At 41.6% G+C, this 23,196-nt stretch overlaps 1 pseudogene; it reads right to left on the bottom strand.

Annotated features, from left to right (window-relative positions):
• Positions 1-4,616: 4,616 nt before the first annotated feature.
• Positions 4,617-23,154, bottom strand: LOC117721278 (ufm1-specific protease 2-like; annotated as a pseudogene).
• Positions 23,155-23,196: the final 42 nt, after the last annotated feature.

The raw sequence follows: 23,196 nt of genomic DNA, 5'->3' as shown, positions 1-23,196 counted from the left end.
GATAAACCCCTAGCCAAACTAACTTAAGGTCACAGAGACAGTATCTAAGTTAACAAAATCAGAAATGAAAAGGGAGATATAACAATAGAAACTTAGGAAATGCAAAAAAAAGAAACCCCATCAGATCCTACTACAGAAGCCTATACTCAACAAAACTGGAAAATCTAGATGAATGGATAATTTTCTAGACAGATATCCCATACCAAAGTTAAACAAAGAGCAGGTAAATTACCTAAACAGGCCAAATCCCCTAAGGAAATAGAAGAAGTCATTAAAAACCTCCCAAGCAAAAAAAGCAGTGCAGAATTCTACCAGACCTTCAAAGAAGAGCTAATACTAACACGCCTCAAACTATTCCATAAAATAGAAGGATCACTACCTAATTCATTCTATGAAGCCACAATTACACTAATACCTAAACCACACAGAGACCCAACAAAGAATTTCAGACCAATTTTGCTTGTGAATATAGATGCAAAAATACTCAATAAAATTCTAGCAAACTAAATTTAAGAACACATCAAAATGATCATTCAGAATGATCAATAGGCCTCATTCCAGGGAAGCAAGGTGGTTCAATGTATCAAAATCCATTAATGTAATCCACCATATAAACAAACTCAAAGAAAATAATCCCATGATCATCTCAGATGCTGAAAAAGCCTTTGATAAAATACAACACCCCTTCATGTTCAAAGTATTGAAGAGATCAGGAATTCAAGGCCCATACCTAAACATAGTAAAATCAATGTACATACTAAGCAATAACATAACAGAACAGTCAATACTAAATTAAATGGAGAGATACTTGAAGCAATCCAACTAAAATCAGGGAGAAGACAAAGCTGCCCGTTCTCCCTCTATCTATTCAGTATAGTACTCAAAGTTCTCGACAGAGCAATAAGATAACAAAAGTATATCAAGGGGCTACAAATTGGCAAAGAAGAATTCAAGGTATCACTATATGCAGGTGATATGATAGTACACATAAGCAACCCAAAAAATTCTACCATAGAACTTACAGCTGATAAACAGCTTCATCAAAGTGTCTGGATATCAAATTAACTCAAACAAATCAGTAGCGTTCCTTTATACAAATGATAAATGGGCTGAGAAAGAAATTAGGAAAACAACACCCTTTACAATAGCCACAAATAATATAAAATATCTTGGTGTAACTTTAACCAAGCAAGTGTAATACCTGTAGGACAAGAACTTCAAGTCCCTGAAGAAAGAAATAAAAGACTCAGAAGATGGAAAGATCTCCCATGCTCCTGGATTGGTAGGATTAGCATAGTAAAAATGACCATCATACCAAACAATCTACAGATTCAATGTAATCCCCATCAAAATCCCAACACAGTTATTCACAGACATGGAAAGACCAATTCTGAATTTCATATGGAAAAACAAAACAAAATAACAACAACAAAAAGAAACCCATGATAGTGATAACTATTCTCAACAATAAAAGAACTTCTGGAGGAATCACCATTCTTGACCTTAAGCTATACTACAGAGCATTAGTGATAAAAACAACATGGTATTGGTACAGAAACAGACAGGTCGATCAATGGAATAGAATTGAAAAACCAGAAATAAACCCACACACCTATGGACACTTGATCTTTGACATAGAAGCCAAAAATTTACAATGGAAAAGAGAAAGCATCTTCAATAAATGGTGTTGGTCTAATTGGCAGTTGGTATGTAAAAAAAATGAAAATAGATCCATATTTGTCACCTTGCACAAAGCTCGTCCAAGTGGATCAAGTACATCAACATAAAACGAAATACACTGAATCTATTAGAAGAGAAAGTAGGAAAGAACCTTCAACTCATTGGCATGGGGTGGGAAATTTCCTAAACAGAACTACAATGGCTTAGGCTGTAAGATCAAGAATTGATAGATGGGACCTTATAGAAGAAAAACTTCTATAAGGCAAAGAATATAGTTGATAGGGCAAATTGACAATCTACAGATCAGGGGAAAAAATATTCACTAACCCCACATTTGATAGAGCTAATAGCCACATCCAATAGAGGGCCATCATCCAAAATATAGAAAGAATTCAAGCAGCTAACCTCCAAAAAAAAAAAAAAAAAAAAAACCCAAACAACCCAATAAAAAATGTGGTATAGAACTAAACAGAATTCACAACAGAGGAATCTTGAATGGCCAAGAAGCACTTAAAGAAAATTTCAAAGTCCTTACTGATTAGGGAAATGCAAATCAAAACGATTGTGAGATTCTACATCACACCAATCAGAATGGCTAAGATCAAAAACTCAAGTGACAGCAGATGCTGGCGAGGATGTGGAGAAAGAGGAACACTCCTGCATTCCTGATGGGATTGCACACTAGTACAACCACTCTGGAAATCAATCTGGAGCTTCCTCAGAAAGTTGGAAATAATTTTTCCTGAAGACCCAGCTATACCACTCCTGGGCATATACCCAAAAGATGCCCCACCATGCCACAAGGACACATGCTCTACTATGTTCATAGAAGCCTTATTTGTGATAGTCAGAAGCCGGAAATAACCCAGATGTCCAATAATAGAAGAATGGATACAGAAAATGTGGTTCATTTACACAGTGGAATACTATTCAGCTATTAAGAACAAGAATACCATGAATTTTGCAGGCAAATGGATGGAACTAGAAAAAAATCATTCTGAGTGAGGTAATTCAGACCTGAAAGGACGTGCATGATATGTATTCACTAATAAGTAGATATTAGTTCTCCAAAAGTACAGAATATCTAGGACACGATCTATAGAACTCAAGAAGGCTAACAAGTCAAAGGGCCCAAGTGAGGATGCTTCAATCACACTTGGGAGGGAGAAGAGCGCAGACGGCATAGGGAAGGAGGTTTCTGGGTAGGGGAGGGGAGTGGGAAGAGCAGGGGAAAGGGGGAACATGATCAGATATGGGGGGGGACCGGAAGTGAAGCCCCAAGGGCCAGCAGAGTGAATGGAAATATACAAACTCAGGAGGTGGGAAGTGGAGGGACCCTCTAGAATGTACCAGAGACCTGGGAGGTTAGAGAATCTCAAGACTTAAAGGAAAGGCCTACCTGAGATGAAATGCCTAATAGTGGGGAGAGGAAATTTGTTGAGTCCACCTCCAGTAGAAAGACAGGGCATCAAGTGGAAGGATTGGGGTTGCCATCCCACAGTCAAAAACTCTGACCCAGAATTGTTCTTGTCTAAAAGAACTACATGAACAGAAATGGAGAAGCGACTGAGGGAAAGGATGCCCAGTGACAGTCCCAAGTTGGGATCCAGCTCAAGGGGAGGCTCCAAGGCCTGGCAGTATTGCTGATGCTATGATGTACGTATAGACAGGAGTCTAGCATGGCTGCCCTCCGAGAGGCCCAACAAGCAGCTGACTGAGACAGAAGCAGATACTTAAACTCAACCAATGGTCTGAAGTCAGGGACCCCTGTGGTTGAATTAGGGAAAAGCTGGAAGAAGCTGAGGAAGAGGACAACCCCATAGGAAGACCAGCAGTCTCAACTAACCTGGACCTTGAGATCTCTTAGACACGGGACCACCAACCAGGCGGCATACAAGAGCTGGTCCAAAGGCCCTGATACATATATAGCAGCAGACTGCCTGATCTAGCCTCAATGAGAGAAGAGGCACCTAACCCTTGAAAGACTTGAGTCTCCAGGGAATGCAGAGGCCTGGTGGGGTGTGGACTAGTGTGGGGGTGTGTGGACAATCTCTTGCAAGAGACGGGGGAGGAGAAATAGGATGAGGAACTTTCGGAGGGTAGACTTGGAGGGGGGATCGACTGGACTGTATAAAAAGATTAAAGATTTAAAAAAAGAGAGAGAATGGGTACTCTTGACTCAGAGATAGTGCCCAAGACTAAGGATGTAGGAATTTTGATTGAGGTAATTATAACACCTATGGATGTTAGGACTGGCCTGGCCCTCAGACAACATAGATGTCACTTAGGTTTCTGGAAAGCACAAGTGGCATGACTCATAAGAATGGGTTTTATAGTCTAAAAGCAGTGGTCAGAATTTAGGGGTCCAGGAGAAGTAAAAACATAACTGTGGGAGATGCAGTCAGAGCTTGTCTTATCAGACAGTAAAGGAGCACCAGGATGTAATGCTGGGTACAGCATACCAGGGGACTGCCCGCAGCAGGCCTAGACGGAGACATCTCAGTAGCCTGAAGCAGCTCTTTGTAAAAAAAAAAAAAAAATGTTGTTCCCATTTCTCCTAACCTTAGCCCCGGAAAATGGCTTTATAGATTTTATTTATTTTATAGATTTTATCTGTTTTTTAGTTGTCCTTGGTATGTATAATTATTATATCTGATCTTCCTATTTCTTTCTCTTTTGATCTGGTGAATTTTGTGAAACTAGATGTTCCCTGATGTAATGATTCTTAATCAAAAATTGAGGCACGGGGCCCAGCACAGCACAGTCCTAATGGCCCAGGTGCATGCTGTGTGTTCTCATCTTGGAAACAATGCAGTAACTGCACAATGGTAGTTCCAGATTAACGTTTGACTTAAAAGAATTTTTTTATTTAAAATAATACTTTTATTAACACTAGAACAGCTCTTTTATACGTATAGTCTTAGCTCCAAGATAATTTAAAGAGTATTTGGTCGTTGAGGAAGACATTAATTTATAGTGTTCATCCTTGTTCCAAAGGTCTGGACTCTTCCATCCACACCAGTTCTTTTCCAGCATAACTTGCAGGTCTTCAGCATCTGTATAGTGTGGGTCTAGAATCAGGAATTTGATCTGCCCTGTAGTTTCATTCCCTGTGACTCCTACCTAGTATTGTGTGAGCCAATACTCCTCCCCCAATCGTTACTGGGGTGCCCACAGTCTGCAAATGGTTGGCTAGTTCCCGTCCTTGAGAAGCCATTTCTGAACCTTGGCTGACAAACAATTGTAGCCGCCCGCGGCCACAAGTCAACTGGGTTCACCTGAAAGGGGGGCTGGGAATGAAAGGGGCTGGAGGGCGAGAAGAGATGAGGCCAAGACAAAGTTCTCTGATCAAGGCCCAAAGCTTTAATGTTCGGCTCTCAATTTAAAGGGGAAGACCCAACCCACAACCCCTCCTGGTTTCAGATGGGTGGGATAATCCATAGTCCATTCCAGGTCACGGCCGGAGATGCCTCAAGGCAAGCCCAGGGGCAGTTCTGCTGTGTTCCGGGAAACCAAGGTGGGTAACTCCACCTAGATCCCGTCACTTGACCTTGTTGTGGTAACCAAGGTCTCTTCAGGCTTGCTCATGGGGGGAGAGTACAGTTTCCCCCGTTTTAGTTAACTTAAAAAGAAAAGAGAGAGGTGAAACAGGAATAGGGTCGTCGTCGTGATATCTGGCTACTTCCTGCTGACATTGGGGGCGACGTATCTCTAGGGGGAACCTAGAAGAATGGGTATGGGGGATATAGGAGAGTCGGCTGTGTCCTGCTGTCCAGGGTTTATGGAGCCCATCTGAGGATAGGTCAGGAGGAACAGGTCCAGTAGAAGCAGCTGTGTGAGGTACACGATTTCATCCCATCTGAGGTGCGGAGTAGCTGGGCTTGTTGGGAGAGATCTTTATGTGAAGGCAACTTATCTGCTTGAGACACAAGGTTCAAACGTTAACAGCAATATGATTATCCAAGCCAGGTAGGAAATAAGGTTGAAGGTGGAACTGTTTTAGTATCTAGTCCAACTGCTGGTTGACAGGGATCAGATACAAAGTCTATGACTACTCAGGCTGGTAGATTTCAACAAAGGCTGTCTGTTTACAATAATTCATAGCCCTCTGTTTCAGTGTTTTTCCATGGAGACCTAAGACTCTGAGTGGGCAAATAAGCCAGGCCTATTGCTGAATTTTAGGCTTATAGCTGATTTTAGGCCTTCAGAGTTAAGCAGGGCTGTCCCTGAAGTCTCCTCTCTTTTCCAATTATAGAAGGACCATGGCAATTCTCATCTTACCCAGGCGGGGATAGAGGCCTGACCTCCAATAATTAAAGGGAACCTTGTAATAGCTCCAGTCCTCCTGTCGTTGTCCAGTAAGGCCTGAAGGTCATACCCGTCCTGATGTCTTTTTCCTGGAGAGGGGATACTTTTGACATCAACCCCTATGCAGTCAGGCTTGTCCCTCAGGGAACCCAGAAACATATTTTTAACTTTTATTTATATTCCCTTGCAGTGCTTAGCCTCGCAGCCTTAGCAAGAATTCAGATTGCCAGACAGAGGGGGTTCTGGGTGGTCCCTCTCTGCTTGGTCTAGGGGCGGAAGTCCCCTCTTTTAGGTTGGGTGGAGATGAGACTTGGGAACACCCTGGATAGAGTAACAACCTTATCTAGAGTCTTGGGTCCTCCATGGCTAACACTGACTAGATTTGTTATCAGATTCTTCATTATCAGAATCATAATTATTAGGCTCAAGATCTGTGTCTACTTGACGGACCAATCTTTCAGGCAGCCATCGGGCTCCATTTTCTTTTTCTGAAAAAATACAGACTGATCCACGACCCCAAATTAAGACAGGGTCAGGACCATTCCAAGAATTAGTTAGGGGGTCTCTCCATTTGACCCTGGCAAATGACCTGGAAGTGACTGGATGCCAGTGGCGATCTGCCGCAGACTGACCTTTAACATCAGTTTGCAGAAAATTTAAAACAAATAACACAAAAGCAAGATGTGCTTTTGGTGACCTTGGAGGGTATAACTCTCCCCCTTTAGTTTTAATAAGCCAATTTTTTAGAGTGCGATGTGCACGTTCAACGATTCCCTGTCCCATTGGGTTATAAGGAATTCCAGTTTTATGTTCAATACCAAATTCTTTACAAAAGGAAGTAAAGTTGTTACCAGTATAAGCTGGCCCATTGTCTGTTTTGAGAACTTTAGGCAATCCCATAGAATTAAAGGCTTGTAGGCAATGATCAATTACATTTCTAGAGGCTTCTCCTGTATGTAGAGAAGCAAAAAGGAATCCTGAGCAAGTGTCAATACAGACATGTATATATTTCAATTTTCCAAATTCTGCATAATGGGTTACATCCATTTGCCAAATATGATTGGGCTTAAGGCCTCTTGGATTAACGCCTAAATGGGGAGCCGGGGATAAGGTAAGACAGTTAGGACACTGTTTTACAATCATTCTAGCTTGCTCCTTAGTAATCTTATGTCTGAGCCTTAAAGTGTGACTAGAGAGATGAAACTTTTCATGATCTCGCTTAGCCAGAGCAACAGGATCCAAAATTAATGCTTCTCCTATTAAAGCTCTGTCAACACAATCATTGCCAGCAGCTAAAGGCCCAGGAAGACCAGAATGAGCTCTTATATGGCCAATATAAAAGGGATTTTTTCTGGTAAGAATGAGGTTTTGTAGTCGAGAAAACAAAGATCCGGCTCGAGTATTGAACTGCAATACTCCACAAGTTTCTAACAAAGGGACAGACTGAGCTACATATAGGCTATCAGTAAAGAGGTTAAAAGCATCACTTACCGACTGAAAAACATTTAGAACTGCTGTCAGTTCTGCTAGTTGAGCAGAGAGTCCAGGCGTCTCTATGACTACCTGTTGATTATTTAAGAGGTACCCTGCTCGTCCTTTAGAGGATCCATCAGTAAATATTAAAAGAGCATTATGTAAAGGCTGCAAAGAAGTCATGTTAGGAAATATAACCTCGTGTACATTTAAAAACTGTATCAATTTATCTGGAGGATAATGATTGTCTATAATGCCATTAAATCCTATTTGAGCAAGCAACCAATCTGTACTATGTTGCTTTAACCAAGTATTTTGATCTGCACTAAAAGGCTGAATAATGGTGTCTGGCTCTTTGCCAAAATAAGTCACTGCCTGTTTCCTTCCAAGTACAATCATATGGGCTACTGCCTCATAATACGGTAGGATGTTACGTTTAGGGGATAACTTTGAATGTATCCACATGAGGGGAGCCTTTTGCCACAACAATCCTGTAGGTGTGTAAGTTGTATTAAAAATTAACAAATGTAAAGGTGAGGAATAATCTATGTAAGTAACAAATTGTTCCTCAATGGCTCTTTCTACTTGTTGTAAGGCCAACAATCCTTCTGGGTTTAAGGATCGAGGGGAGGTAGGATCAGCACTCCCCTTGAGAATATCAAATAAAGGTTTCAATTCTCCTGTTGTAAGCTTTAAGTAGGGACGAAGCCAATTGATATCACCTAACAGCTTTTGAAAATCATTTAGAGTTTTTAGACAGTCCCTGCGGATGATTATCTTCTGGGGACAAATGGCTTGATTTGTAAGCCTAAAGCCTAAATAATCATAAGGCTCCTGAGTTTGTACCTTTTCAGGAGCTATTTGTAAACCTTTATCAGCTAATGCTTGCTGTAAATCTCTATAGCATAGAAGCAACTCCTGAGGATCCTTCCCACCTAAAAGAATGTCATCTGTGTAATGGCTGATGTACATCATTGGCCATTGCCGTCTTACAGGCTCAATGGCTTGTGCCACAAATTTTTGACATAATGTAGGGCTATTAGCCATGCCCTGAGGAAGAACTACCCATTGATACCTTTTCATTGGCTCCTTGAAATTAACAGAAGGAACACTGAAAGCAAATCTCTTGCAATCCCGAGGATGCAAGGGAATAGTGAAAAAACAATCTTTCAAATCTACTATTATTTTATGAAACCCTTTGGGAATGGCCACTGGAGATGGCAGCCCAGATTGTAGAGCTCCCATAGGTACCATGGTTTCATTAACCTTTCTTAGATCTTGCAACAATCGCCATTTCCCAGATTTTTTCTTGATAACAAATATTGGAGTGTTCCAAGGTGACTGAGATTCTACTATATGCCCTGCCTCTAATTGCTCCTGCACAAGCAATGAAGCAGCTTCTACTTTTTCTTTAGACAATGACCACTGATCAACCCACACTGGGACGTTATTAAGCCATTGAATTTTATCTGCATGGGATGCAGGCAAGACAGTGGCCATTATGGAAAATACCCTAAGCCTCTAGAGTTAGTATGAGGCTCGGACGCTTTAAAGGTTTTAATACCTTGCCCTTCTCTTCCTAGTCCTTGGCCAGGCAAAAATCCTTGTCTTAGCATTTGTCTAGTCACTGTTTCATTAGGGCTGCACATCATAAGACCCATCTGTGACAAAAGATCTCTTCCCCAGAGGGTGACAGGCAATTTCGGCATCACATAGGGCTGAATTTGTCCTGAATTCCCCTCTTCATCTCTCCAAGTTAGGAGTTTAGAACTCCGTTTTGGATTGTTAGCATAGCCAATTCCCTGAAGGTTCGTGAGCGTATCAGACAAAGGCCAAGCTGAAGGCCAGTCCTGTCTTCTCACGATCGTGATGTCAGCTCCTGTATCCATGAGACCCTCAAAACTTTTTCCCTCAATTGTTAACTTAAGAGTAGGTCTCTCATTAGTAATAGATTGAACCCAATACACATCAGAAGAACCAAAACAATCCTGTCCTCTCTCATTCTTAACAAACTTGGAAGGGAGTGGATGCAGAGGAACCAAAACAAGTTGAGCAATTCTCTTATCAGCAGGCACAGTTATCACGCCCTGGGGGGAAGCAGCCATGATCTTAATCTCTCCCTCATAATCACTATCTATAACACCTGGATAAATTTGCAATCCTTTTACAATACTACTGCTTCGGCCTATAAGTAATCCCCAAGTCCCTGGAGGCAAGGGCCCAAAAACTCCTGTAGGCAACGTCTGAACTCCCATTTCTGGTGTCAGTACAGCATGGGTAGTGGAACTAAGGTCTAATCCTGCACTTCCTGGGGTTGCTCTAATAAGTTCTGAAATAGATTTCCCTGACTTGGCAACAGCTTCATGGCCCCATAAGCTGTTGGCTGTGGATTCCTGGGGGCCTAGGGCTGGCCCCACCACTCGTTTCCCGACAAGGGACGGCCCTGATTATCTGTTTTAGCATTACATTTGTTAGCCCAATGACGACCCTTCTTGCACCGAGGACAAATTCCTGACATGCGACCTGGTTGATAGTCCACGCCCTTTCTCCTGGGACAGTCACCTTTAAAATGACCTGTATCTCCACATTTATAACATCTTCTATCTTTACAGTTCTGTGCAAGCATTGCATGTATAGTGGTCCCCTGAAAAGCAGCGGCCATGGCCAGACCCTGATTGTAAGAGGGCCCAATTTCAGCACAAAGACGAATGTATCCATGTAAATCTGTCTTTGCCTTGTAAGGCCTGATAGCCGCGCGGCAAGCTGCATTAGCGTTCTCATAGGCCAGCTGTGTAACAAAAGGAATTCCTGACTGAGGATCTCCAAAAATTCTACCAGCTGTCTTTTGCAGCCTGTCCACGAAGTCCTGGAATAATTCATCAGGACCCTGCTTGATGCTGGATAAACTCCCATTAACATCCCCTTTAGTAGGTAACTGATTCCAAGCACGGCGAGCAGCCATTGCAATCTGTGCGTACACACCTGGAGGCAGCTCGACCTGATTAGCATTCCCTTCATATTGACCTTCTCCTAAAAGCATGTTCAAGTCCCAAATAGGATTACCTGCCTGAGCATTCATCGCGGCAGTTTTCTTACTAGCCTCACGCCATTCTGAGCTCCAAAGCAAGTAATCTCCTCCTGACAAAGTAGCCTTACACAAAGTTTTCCAATCTTGGGGTGTTAAATTTGATTCTACCACAGTATCCAATAAAGCTTGTGTGAAGGGCGCCGTAGGCCCATATTGAGAAACCGAAGTTTTCAACTCTTTTATCACTTTAAACTCCAATGCCTGATATTGTCTAGTTCTTTGGTTCTGTTGATCAACTACTTCCACTACAGGAAACGCTAACAAGTCAGATGTATCCTGCCCATCCCTGCGAGCCTGACTCACAGCTCTTTCTAATGGCGATTGACGTATCCCAGAATCATCGATCCTTTTTGCACCTGACTGACACTTTAACTCCTGTAGCTCGTTAGTCAATCTCTGCAGTTTAATTTCCATCTCTAATTTATATGCCTTCATGTCCATCTGGGCAGCTTCTGCTGCATCAAGGACCCTAGGTGGAGCAGAAGGTGCATAGGGAGGGGGCCATTCCTCGTGGCATTTGGAACCCCCTATTTTCAAATCAGCTCCTTTCTCTAGCTCTGATTTATTACCAGAGTTTCCGAATTCTTTTATCTGAGCTGGAGAAGGTGTACTAGGTCTACATTTCCCTGATGTAGGGTTGAGAGTGCCCCTTTTTGTACAAGGGCTTTCTGATGGGTGTTCTTGGAACTCTTCAAGCTGTGCCTGGGCAATAGCTAACACCTGCGAGGTCTCTTTATCTGTTTTATTATCAATAGCATCTTTTACCAGTTTCCAAAGACAGAGGGTGTTATAATCTGCCCTGGTGGTTTTCAAAACCTCTCCGACCGTCTCCCAGGTCTTTTTGTTCAACGTTCCTTCTCGAGGGAACCATGGGCAGCATGAATCTACCTCTGCCAAAAAATCTTCCAACACACTATCTGACAACCCAGCTCCTCCCGTCTGAAGCAGCTCTCGAAGGCTGCAGGCAAACGCCCTTTTAGAATTCTCCTGGCCCATAATTCGCTGTCACCCCCTAGGCAGAATAGGCGTCGGGTCAACACCTATCTGACCTAGACCTATCCCCCAAAACACACTTCCTGCAAACACGGCCTTCAAAATTTAACTAGCGCTAGCTTCAATACCGTTTGCTACTTCCTAAGTGTGTGGGATACCTTTTTAGTCCTGTTTACCGTGGAGCTCCACCTAAGACAGCTTTCCTCAGCTCGGTCCCCCGTTTTCAAGCCCCACGTTGGGCGCCACTCTGTAGCCGCCCGCGGCCACAAGTCAACTGGGTTCACCTGAAAGGGGGGCTGGGAATGAAAGGGGCTGGAGGGCGAGAAGAGATGAGGCCAAGACAAAGTTCTCTGATCAAGGCCCAAAGCTTTAATGTTCGGCTCTCAATTTAAAGGGGAAGACCCAACCCACAACCCCTCCTGGTTTCAGATGGGTGGGATAATCCATAGTCCATTCCAGGTCACGGCCGGAGATGCCTCAAGGCAAGCCCAGGGGCAGTTCTGCTGTGTTCCGGGAAACCAAGGTGGGTAACTCCACCTAGATCCCGTCACTTGACCTTGTTGTGGTAACCAAGGTCTCTTCAGGCTTGCTCATGGGGGGAGAGTACAAACAATATTTTCGAAATTACACCAATCAGTTGGTTTTAGTACCAGTTGTACTTCAATAGACCCAATCCATTGCGGTGATCCAACAAATGCTGTTGGCTTGTCACCGGCATCAACTAGAGCCTGCTGAATTTCCCTGTGTGTTGGGATGGACCTTTCTGTGTAACCCTGATGTCTGAACCATGAGCAGATAGTCTGGAGGGACCTTTAAGCACAGCTCCAGCCATTGTCATCTATCCAATCTTGCATATAGTAATGATAAGCATAGGTGCCCTGGACCACACAAATCATACTACCCTCTACATCAGATGAGTGTGTGGGTTTCTGATATAGCCATATTTATATACTTCATGTGGAAACTGATAAGCATTGACCCTTTTGAAATAAGGTCTGTCTTGAGGCAGACTGAAGAGATCATGTAACTCCTGTCGATAAACTTGTAGCTGATCATCTGGGATTCCTGATGGATATAAAACTGTTACAAGATTCGTTTCCCCTGGCAATAGAAAGTGCAATGGTTCAGGGACCACAATAGACGTTCCTTCCATATATCTCAAGATGCATTTTTTTTTCACATCAGCTAATTGATTAAGAATTGCATCCACCAGAAGTTTGTGCACTTTTCCCCATGTTTCTGCTGGAGCAACAGAGACAACATCAATTGGCAAGTTCATATTCATGTAGTGGTGTTCTTCATTTTCCCTTTCAATGATGGAGGCTATGGCTCCCAGCGGGGTCAAAATTTCCAGCATGAGATCTATGTTTACTATTTGTTACATGTCAGTTAACTTTTTGCCTTTCTTTTAAATGAATTTTTGCTTTGTATCCTCCTCTTGATCAAATTGAATGAAGTGCACTGCATTCTTACAAGCAGAGCCATCAGTCAGCTCTCCTGTGTTTATGTCACTGTTTGACCACAGGTACATGGAGCTGTTGCAAATTCTGAATGCAAGAGCATCTGAAGAGAGCTTGGTAGTCATGTCATTCAGCACCTGTCTTGGTGCGTTCTTGATAAACATTTCTTTAGGTGGTGCTAACTGAAAAGCCAGATCGAAGCCACCTCTTATTCTGAAGAGTGTATCCATAGATCATAGTTTTAGGAAACCACCTTTGATTGTTAGAACATTATGAAGTAGGTACCATTGCAGCTTTTTATTTTGCAAATTTCTTGTCACATTTCTGCAGGAGTGACAGCTTCTATTTGTCTTGGACACTGTGAACAGGCACCACTGGAGAGGGCAGCACCTACCTCGTTAAAAGAAAGTTTGAATAAATCATATTCAGAAATATTAGGAAATGAAACAGAGCCATGTACTGCTAGAATCATATAGGGTTCATTACCAGAAAGTGAAAGAATTTATTAGAATTATGAAAAAACATTAGTATGAGAGACATAATCATGGGATAAGGGAAAAATAAAATAAGGGAACACAAACATGGAATACTTTGACTCAGGAAAAAACTATTAAAGTTATGAAATGAGTTTTGCACGACATTTGAGAGGGGTTCCTGGTCTCCTTTGGAAATGCATAGATAAGCAAGTTGTAATACATAAAACTTTATAGTAGTAAAACTAAGTTAAAACACTGGACTCTTAGGAGAGTCATTGTGTGCAATGTACAGAAGCAGACAGCTAGCACTAGCTAGACTGCTGAGTTAAGGGTTAACTTGACTCTTTCTGGCCACTGCCTGGCAGCTTTGCTCATGTCATTTATCATTAGAGCCTCACAGGAAACTGCATGTAGCTCACCTCAGGGCTCTGAGCTCTAAAATATCATTAAGTCAAAAGTTAAAGTTTAAATAGTGATAAGTTTATAATTATTCCTGGGAATAGGGGAAGCTTGAAACTTTGGGGAACAATTATAATTCTTAATTCTTTGAGGTCATTTTTTGAATTTGATTTGGCAGTGATTATATGATGTCTTTTTTTTTTTTCTGCCTCCTTTTGGAATAACAATAAAACACTGGGTCAAGTTAAAGGGGCAGGGGAGTGTGGAGTGTGGTGTGAAAGACAGTGTGAGGAGAGAATGTTTGGGGTGTGTGTGTGTGAGTGAAAGGAGAGCACATGGTGTGTGTGTGTGTGTGTGTGTGTGTGTGTGTGTGTGTGTGTGTGTTATATGTGAGGTAGGTGTGTGTGTGGTGTGTGTGTGTGAGAGAGTGAAAGGAGAGCACACAGAAGTGTGTGGTGTGGGAGTCCTAGAGCAGATATCCCTGCTTCCAGTTGAGAACTCTGATCCTGTGTCGAAGCTGGACCCCCGATAATGTAAAACCACATCATTCCTGGCATTCCAAGAAGGGCAGCTGTATACCTCATTCCATTTAAGATGTAAGCTGTGTTTAAGTTTCCTGGGTTCTCTAGTGCTTATCTGTGCGCACAAGGCCTTTTTTTTTTTGCCCTCCACACACTACATTAAGTAATAAAAAGTCTTCATCAGCTATATTACACTTAGAAGTAGTTTTTAATGTCATGGGTATCCCTCAACCAATTAAAAATGAATTTGTTTGAAATGTTTAACCACAAACATTTAAAGTTTTAAAATGTTGGAATACTAAGCATATTATTGATATCCTGTATAAGTCTCAAGGACAGGCCATCACTAAAATATATAATAGAACATTAAAAGAGATATTAACTAAACACAGAGGGGGAAAGACAGACTTTAATCCTAAGAACATCATATTAGACTCATTATTTACTGTAAAAAATATGAATTGACGGGGCTGGAGAGATGGCTCAGCAGTTAAGAGCACTGACTGCTCTTCCAGAGGTCCTGAGTTCAATTCCCAGCAACCACATTGTAGCTCACGACCGTCTGTAATGGGATCTGATGCCCTCTTCTAGTGTGCCTGAAGACATTGACAGTGTATTCATATACATAAAATAAATAAATAAATAATGCTTTTAAAAAATTGAATTGTAAAGACAATGCACTTATGCCAGCTAAAATTTATCGGTAATCTATTATTGGAGAAACTATTGATAGTAATATACCACAGTCTATTAGACATAAAGAGAAAGACCCTGCAAGTGAAAAAGGAAATGTTATAAATAGGGAAAAGGTATGCTTATGTTTTCACAGATTCAGGTGATCACTGGTTTTCAGAACAATTGCTGAAACTGAGAGCTGAGCAAGTGACCACTGTTTGACCCTGACTTGCCTACTGAACAAATGGCTCATCTGACTTTGGGTCAGACATTTAAAACAACTATAAAACAATTAACTTCCACAATGAAGTATACCTTTCCTACCTGGGAGCAGCTGAAAAATATTAGCCAATGAAAGAGAAGAGATGGTTCATAAGCTGGGACAAAATAAAACCCTGAATCTTGTTCCTGGCCATGTTAGAGAGAACCACTGTGCAAGCAGTGAGGCAAAGAATTTTTCTTGCTGGGCTTATATCCCTAACTGTTCCTTAAACTGAGTGGTGTGCTGGGGGAGGATGTGGCGGGGGGGTCCCACTAATTCCAATTTATACTAATGACTCTAATTGGAGGACTCTATGACAGCAGAGGGTTTTTTGGGTTCCTAATGAAGAGGGTTTAAATTTAAACTTATGAAATAGGAGTAGGAGGGCATCCTATTTGTATTGGGCATGAAGTTCATTGTTTGAAAGATTTATTTAGGAAATAGTTATTATTATTATTATTCATAGTGGAACAGAAAATGAAGGAAAAAGAACCTGTTCATTTTTGCATCTAAAGAGTTTAAATGAAATATTACTAACCATTCTTTCATCACTTCATTCCTGTTGTCTGGATCAGAGTTGTGAGCTCTTATCAATACTTCCTGTGGTGGTGTCATAGCTTAGAGCCCTGTAGGTTCTGTTCAAACCAAATGGGAAGGCAAAGACTTGAAATGGTTCTGTAATATACCATCACCAAGTCATAATAAAGGGCCTGAGAGGTTGCTGTAGCATGGGTGTCCTCTCCCTCCCCTCATATGGAGGGAGGAGTTACTCAGAAACACCTGTGAAGACCAATATCAGGGTTGGCTAACATTTGGGCCTGGAAAGAGAACATATGAAAAAATACTGACAGTGATACTATGTTTTCTTTTATGAAAAATGTATTTCATAATATCATGTCCTGTGTTCACCTTATTTCTTTATGGTTGGAGACACTACATGGAATCAATCTGAAGTATATGTGACTTGTTCCAGTTTTCCTTTATATACATGCTTAAATACTAGTGCTCCTGTTAATGTGAGCGCCCAGAACAGTTGTGCACTTTGAGCCTGGATTAGTGTCTGGATGCTTGTACAGACAGACTGAGCCTGGGAAGAATCTCCTTCCACATCTATGCTTTATTGTATATTGGATCACATAAAGAAAAGAACTAGAAGAATGGTTGGACTAATTACTGACACTGTGTTGGGGATTGTTGCTATCACGGTCACTGCTGCCACTGCTGCAGCAGCCCTGTATCAGAGCACTCAGAATGTACATTAGAGTCAAAATTGACATTCTGATTCAGAAAAATGGTGAAACACTCAAAGACATGTAAATAAGATGCTGTGTGCTGACCTGGAATTGGCTGTGGTTAGAACAGGTGAGAACTCTGTTAGCTCACAGAGACAGTCATCTCTAAGATGTGATGGGAATGAGACTCAGTCTAACTACTGTGCATTTGAATGAGCCCTTAGGATAAGGTTAGAAAACATTTATTAAATCATGGTAATATGACTCAGGAAATATTGAAATTACAGTCTGATATTACATTTGCAGAACAAATACATAGACAGGTGATATATTATTGGAGGGTGTTGCTGATGGCTGGGGAAGTTAAATCCATTTAATAAACTTCATATTGCAAGCTCCTTATATGCTGTGATGTTTATATTGATTGTTTGCTTGTTTTTATTATTTTTAATAGTCTGGAAAAATATCCCTTTGATATCAAGAAATAACTCAACATTGAGCAGCTGTATTCAATATTACGTTACAAAATATAACTAAACAAAAAGAAGAAATGAAAGTTTGCTGAGCTGACATCATGCCAGGACAATGCACTTGCCAGATGTCTCTTGAAAACAAGAGGATGTTTGCAGAGTTCTGGCAGAATGCCGCCTTCACACTCTAACAGGTATTTCCATGGCCAGACATCATGTTTTTCACAATTATCTTCTGGGAAAGGCTCAGTTTAGTAATATATAAAAAGTGGATCTTTGTCCAGTAAGAAAAAAAGCAAACATTATAGATTGTTGTCTTATGCACTATGCATTTTGCAATCAGAGCTGGAAGAGAATAATATGGCTAAGAATAAAGACTTTGCACTCTGCTTCCTGAATAAACTGAGTCCTTTCTTGTTCCTCATTTTAGTATTCATGGTCTCTTTGATCTTGATCTTTCAGAGGAGAGTGTGAAATTATGTCTTCTGGACATGACATGGTTGCACACATCAACTCACATTAACTATCGTTACCTACACAAGACCTGCACAAGATTAAGCCAGTTCAAACTCCAGTATAGATGAGAGAAGAAAATCCTAAGGCTGACCACAGCTGGAGGAAGTCCAGACAGATGATGGCTGCTGAGGGAGAGTCACTTTTTGTTAGTGATATGGCTGCTGACAGGCTGTCCATTATCCTTCCCCCAGTGAATGTTCCCATACCCACATGCATATAGTTGTCATTGATTAATCTTGGCATTATCAATAATAATTATAAAAATAAAAATAATAGTCCCTGTAAGGACCAACCTTTCTTATACACTGAAGGCCTAAATCAGCCATAGGCCTAAGTCAGCTATACATGCCTACTAACACAGAGTCTTTGTGTCCCCCGTCCTTCAGTCCTTCAGTTCTCTCTTCCAGGTCTTCTGATCTCGGTTCAACGTCCCGTGGGACTGAGGAAAGCCCCTTTTCTAGCCTCTGCAGGTTGTGCTTTCATGTCCAAATACCCCTTCATGTATATCTAAATTAACTACATAAAAGATAAAATCTTGGGCTGCAGAGATGACTCACTGGATAAAAGTGCTTGCTGCTCTTGCAGAGGACTGTAGTTCAGTTCCCAGCATCACATCAGGAGGCTCACAACTCTAACTCCAAAGGATTTGACAACCTTTGAATCTGTCAGTACCTTCATTCACGTGCACAAACCTACATACCTATACACACAATTCATAATTATAAATACTCAGTCTTTAAAGCTAAAAGAATTTTTAAAACAGACTAGATTTGCTTACAAAGTAGTGTCCATATTTCATCGGTGGTTGTCTGTACACTAGAAGGCAGAGAACCCGGTATCTAGCTGTTCAGCACACAAAGCGAACCATGAACAGGGATGCTCTAAAATCGATTAAAGCCAACTACTACACCCCCATTATTTATAGAAAAGGATAAGCATGAGTGACTTGCACTAAGACATAGAGTTAAAAATGAATGAAATTAAGGAGGATGACAGGGAATGGTAAGAAAAAAGAAAGATGCTGAAAAGGTAAAGGGGAGTTCCGGGGTTGTTGTGGTGTAAACATATCTTTTATTTGACTGAATTGACATCTCTAAGGATAAGTGCCTCTGTTGAAGTAATAATTTAAATAGGCTTATTCTTGGGCGGACCATCTAAGCGGTGGCAGCTCTGCTTAGTTCAGGCCGCAATGCGCCATGGCCTGAAGCAAAGTGCTCCGCAGCTGGAAGTGGCTAGAGACCACACGTGCACCACAGCTAGAATCGGACAGCGAGAAACACCGGCCCTGGCACCCAAAATATGCCAGCGTGAAAGATGGCCCTGCCAATCTTCCATGCTGTCTTCAAAAGGCTGGGCTGTGCCCAGACTATCCCGCCATCCATGTGGGCCTGGTAAGAATGAGACTCTAATGCTTAGATTATCTAAAAGTTTTATATATTTGGTAATGCTCAATAACAAGATGACCACACAATTAGAGGTGTAACCCAATACCCAACCTAGATTATCAACTACCTTTGACTGCTAGAGGCAGACGCACGTCCACTTCCATAGTCCCCTCTCTCTTGTCCTCTCTCTCCTAGCTCTTCATCTTTCTCCTCCTCTTCCTCACCTTACTCCTCCTACCTTAGCTCCTACCAACTTGTGGGAAAAATATGCTGCTACATATCACCCTTCCTGTTAAAATAAAAAAACAAGCTTTCTCTCAAAATACAATTAGAGTACAACTATACCAATTTGTATCAGTAATTAATTACATAGCCATAACCTATTGGTAGAAATCTGTATAATTGTTATTAAGCTAAAGTTATAATTTCTTAAATGGTACTAAATTTATTTTGATTTCAAATTCAAGGGTTTGGATTTGTTTTTGCATACTATTTGAGTCTGGGATCTCGTTCTTCAGTGATTCTCAGACCCTTTACAAAACTAACTCTGGCAATATGTTCTAATCTTCTGGCTTGTTCTCATTCTCTGGCTCGTTCTCTCTTCAACCTGTCTCTGTAAAACTTTACTGGTAAAACTGCCTCCTCCCCCTCTCTCTGCACTGTACCTCAAGTAGCTTCCCTTTCCTCTCTGTTGTCTTGAGAGTTGGGCATTTCCGATTCTGTCAAATCTTTCTCTGCTTTGTCACTTTGTTTACCACTCAATTAGACATCACATGGCTGCTTCCTTCTACAAACTCACTTTGTCTTCATTATTTGGGATTAAATGTGTGTCCTAAGGGCTAGTCTGAATTCCAGCCAGAGGGATTAAAGGTGTGAGCTAGGGGCTGAGCCACACCATGACTAAAAATAGGTTTTTAAAGTAAATAGCATAATCTCCAGGGTCATAGCCTAATCAAATATCCTGCAACGTTGTGGTGACTGGCAAGACAGATGAGCTGCTTCCTTTCAATTCCAGAGCCAGAGCTCACCATAGTCAGGGCACTCCTTCAGGTGTCCATGGGATAGGATCTGTACCACTAACGGATAGGCTCAGCCTGGCCTGGAAGTCAAGGGATGGTGGGGAGAGCTGACCCACATCTTCATTGAACACATTAGTGAGACTATGCAGCATGTGTTGGAGAGATACCCTAAATACAACACCAAATGATCTGCTGACACTGCAAATAGTGGAACAAAGTCAAATGAATGACATCATTGCACTGCCAGTGAAAGGTAGTCTGGAAAAATTCAAAGAGCTGCCACACCAGAGGAGGCCAGGATCTACAGTTAAAGATAAATAGTAGTTCCTATAAGAATGATTCAGGGGCTGGAGAGATGGTTCGGTGGTTAAGAGTACTGGCTACTCTTCTAGAAGACATAGCTCAGTTTCCAGTGTTAAGGTAGAAAAGACCATTATTAGATATTATTTATTGATTTGTTTAGTAACTTACTTAAAACACTGCTGTTGTGCCAGAGAAATGTTAGCGATCCCCACAAAACAGACAGGAGTCTTATTGAGGGTGTAACCTGGAAACTCTGGTCTTGTTGGTGATTAGCCTATGTTCTGCGCACCTCCCGTGTCCCCTCCGCCCGTGGAAGAGAAACACGAGAGGCAGAATTCGGGTATCACCAAACGTGAAAGACCGAGGAGGGGCCAAAGACAGGAAGAGGCACAGCTTAAATACACCCTAGAGTGATGTGTTCACTTCTGATTGGCTGTTCACTCATTACCCAATATTACGCCTCGGGATTGGCCAGTGACTTTGGCGGGCTTTCTGCCTTTGCAGCTGCGCAGTTAATTGTTTACTAGTGGAGAGGACACGATGTCCGAGCCATCTTGGAATGGCGAATTATACCACCGCTAACAGCGGCTTCCTACAAGCCTAGAGATTGGAGCTAGGCTTGGGTCTTGTTGGGGGGCAACTTGGAAATGAATACTAGGTGTCAGCCTGCTAGTTTACCTGAGTTTAAACTTAGGTCAGGTTCTCCAAAATGGAATCTGAACTTAAAAGATTTGGCCTCTCACTTCCACTCTCATTGGTGTTAGAATGCTTATTCTAGAAATGAATGCAATGGGTGCCTGTATTCCCCTTAATGGCCTGTGATTATCAGTCCCAAGGCTGCTGTGTGCTTGGTGCTACATTTGGGATAGCTTGCATTCCTTTTGTGTAACTCTGCATGATTAGCTTCCTGCTAACTCCAACCTACTGTGTGATAGTTTCTTCTGATTTTGTCCCATTTCCCCTCAGAAAACAGTATAAGGTGCTGTACTTCTTAATAAACTTGCTTTGTATGAACCATCAGGTCAGGCAAGATCTCTTGATCCTAACTTTCCTATCTTCTTTATTTTTTCCATCTCTGCACCTCCCCCTCAAGCACCTGTCACTGAAGAATGGCCTGTTGGTTTAAGCCAACCTTCACTGACACTGTACAGATATAGTACAGGGTATCTCACACCCAGGTAATGAAAATCTAAGCAGCTGGGAACCCTGTGTGTGCTTTTATTTCTGCCAGTGTAAAAAGGTTACTAAATTGTGGTCTCATTTTTCACCATAGGAAAAAAAAAATCTCATTCAGATTTATCTTAAGGTTCCGACTTTTGTTACCATATTTCTGACATTAGACACAAAGTATGCTCAGTGAATATCTACTGATTCCCCAAATCAACCCGGTATCTCACAATTGCAATCCTTACACACTTAGTAGAGACCTCACATTCTCAGGACTCAGTACCACCACTGTCCATGGATCAGGATAAGAAGAAAAATTATGGGGACATAGGATGGAAATAGAGTCCTTCACCCTCTGATCAGGTTGAAGTTGGTCACTTGTTGAAAGTCAAGATATTTGGCAGAACATAATTTACCATAAAGACTGCTTTCATAGACAATATTCTTTTTATACATAGACATTTCAAAACTTAAAATATTTTAAAATTATCTACATATGCTTGTCTGTGTGGGAGTACATGCAGCTGTCCACAGAAGCCAACAGTGGGTGATGTATCCCATTATAGGTTGTGTGCCATCTAATGTGGGTGCAAGGAACTCAACTGGGCTAATCTGTGAGCACTATGCACTCTTACCACTGAGACATTTCTCCAGTCCCCGAAGTTAAAATAGAAACAATGAATGGATACAGCCTAACTTTACTATCTTCTCAGATTTACACCTTTGTCCATAGTGAGAATTCTGGAATTTTGGTTTCTTAAACAAAACAGACATACTATAAGAATGTTTTTGTTTTAATCCCAGGTGTGCTTTAAAAACACAATAATATAATGTTTTTATTATAATTCAGTTGTGGGGATATGGGGCTACTTCACTGCAGCTGTGATTTACCTTGTGTTCTAACAGAGGCATAGTTTTGCTAGGTGCAGATAGTTTCTGTGTATGACATTTGGAATTCTGTAAATTTTTTCAGAGTATGTAAATGCTGGAGTCCTAATAGGTGGGGTTGGTGGTTATTCAGGGGGGTTGGTTGTGGTTTGTTAGTAGTCATGCTCAAAGAAACAAGAAATTAGATTCACAGCTCTCTCTATCCTACTTTCTATCTAGTGATGGGAGGGGTAAAGGGTAGGAAAAAGAACCCACAAAGTAGCAAAGACTGGCTACAAACAAAAAGAAATTAGATTCCCAGATAGCTCTCTCTCCTATCCTTTCTATCCATTGATAAGGATAAAACTGGGGGTGTGGAAAGGGAATAAAGGGTGAAAAAAAGAATCCACAAAGTAGCAAAGGTCGGCTACATTTGTCCCAAGTGATAGACTGCAAGGGGACTGTCACCTGATAAGGGGAACTAGAGGATCTTGGTTCTAATAGTACCCAAGAACATTTGTGTGTGTGTGTGTGTGTGTGTGTGTGTGGTGCTGGACAATGTTAGGCTCTTCTACTGTGCTATGTTGTCATTCCCCTAAGTATTTCTTCTATGAAAAAGAATATTGTGGCATTGTGAATGAAAATGGTCCCCATAAGCTTACATATTTAAAGGCTTAGCTCCCAGTTAGTGAAATTGCTTGGTAAGGATTAGGAAATGCCTTGTTAGTCACTGGGGGTGGGCTTGAGATTTCAACAGTCCTTGCGCAACATTTGTAGGTGAACTTTAAGCCAGGCTCAGTGTCATTTCCTGCTGCCTGTGGATACCAATGTAGAACTCTCAGCTACTTCTCCTGCACCACATCTGCCTGCCTGCCTGCAACCATGTACCTCATCGTGATAAT

The sequence above is a fragment of the Arvicanthis niloticus genome, chromosome 16, assembly GCF_011762505.2.
Source record: "Arvicanthis niloticus isolate mArvNil1 chromosome 16, mArvNil1.pat.X, whole genome shotgun sequence".
NCBI classification, from domain to species: domain Eukaryota; kingdom Metazoa; phylum Chordata; class Mammalia; order Rodentia; family Muridae; genus Arvicanthis; species Arvicanthis niloticus.
This window is presented reverse-complemented; position numbering and strand designations above follow the sequence as displayed.